Source organism: Echinops telfairi, unplaced genomic scaffold (genome assembly GCF_000313985.2).
Source record: "Echinops telfairi isolate 266 unplaced genomic scaffold, ASM31398v2 ScPeMD7_7410;HRSCAF=8448, whole genome shotgun sequence".
Taxonomy (NCBI): Eukaryota; Metazoa; Chordata; class Mammalia; order Afrosoricida; family Tenrecidae; genus Echinops; species Echinops telfairi.
Genome location: NW_022111310.1, coordinates 14,234,424 through 14,235,392, shown reverse-complemented (window position 1 = coordinate 14,235,392; position 969 = coordinate 14,234,424). Strand labels below are relative to the sequence as shown.

The 969-nt window shown below is 39.7% G+C and overlaps 1 protein-coding gene and 1 pseudogene across 1 annotated transcript in view; both read left to right on the top strand.

Moving 5' to 3' along the window:
* The window catches only part of SVEP1 (sushi, von Willebrand factor type A, EGF and pentraxin domain containing 1), a gene marked incomplete at its 3' end in the record, with an annotated part of 165,946 nt that overhangs the window by 146,445 nt on the left and 18,532 nt on the right, over positions 1-969 (top strand). The gene's annotated exons all lie outside the window — the stretch shown is intronic.
* The window catches only part of LOC105979372, a 22,178-nt pseudogene that overhangs the window by 16,074 nt on the left and 5,135 nt on the right, over positions 1-969 (top strand).

The window sequence follows — 969 nt, the reverse complement described above, 5'->3', positions numbered from 1 at the left end:
GATGTGCATAGAAAACCTACCGACTTCTGTTTATTGATCTTGTATCCTGCCACTCTTCCATATTCTATCACAGTAAGTACTCCAGCTGTGGAGCTTTTGGGGCTTTCAATGCACAGGATCATGTCATCTGCAAATAACGATAGTTTCACCTCCTCCTCTCCCATGTGGATCCCTTTGATGTCCTTCCGCTGTCTTATGTTGTTAGCCAGAAACTCCAAAACAATATTGAATAGAAGTGGGGACAGGAGGCATCCTTGTCTTGTACCCTTTTTCAGTGGGATTGTTTTTGTCTTTTCTCCACTGACTATGATGTTGGCCATTGGCCTTTCATAGATAGCTTGTATCAGCTTGAGGAACTTACCTTCCAATTCTATCTTCATGAGTGTGTTGATTAGGAATGGGTGTTGGATGTTGTCAAGTGCTTTTTCTGCATCTATGGATTTTATCGTGTGGTTTTTATCCTTTTCTTCTTGATGTGGTGTATAATATTGATCGATTTTCGGATGTTAAACCATCCCTGCATCCCCGGGATGAATCCTACCTGGTCATGGTGGATGATATGTTTTATATATTTTTGTATTCCATTGCCCAATATTTTGTTAAGGATTTTTGCATCTATGTTCATTAGAGAGATTTGTCTGTAATTCTCTATAACTGTGGAGTCTTTGCCCTGTTTGGGTATCAAAGTAATGCTGGCTTCGTAAAATAAGTTTGGGAGTTTGCCATCCTCTTATATGCTATGGAATACTTTGTGGAGGATCGGTGTCAACTTTTCCCTGAATACTTGGTAGAATTCTGCTGTGAAGCCATCTGACACTGGGGCTTTTTTTGTTGGTAGGTTTTTGATGACCCTATCTATTTCTTCTTTCGCTATGGGTTTGTTGAGGTTCTTGATCCCTGTCTGAGATAATCTAGGGAGAGACTGGTTTTCTAAATATTGATCCATATCTTCCATGTTTCTGAATTCAT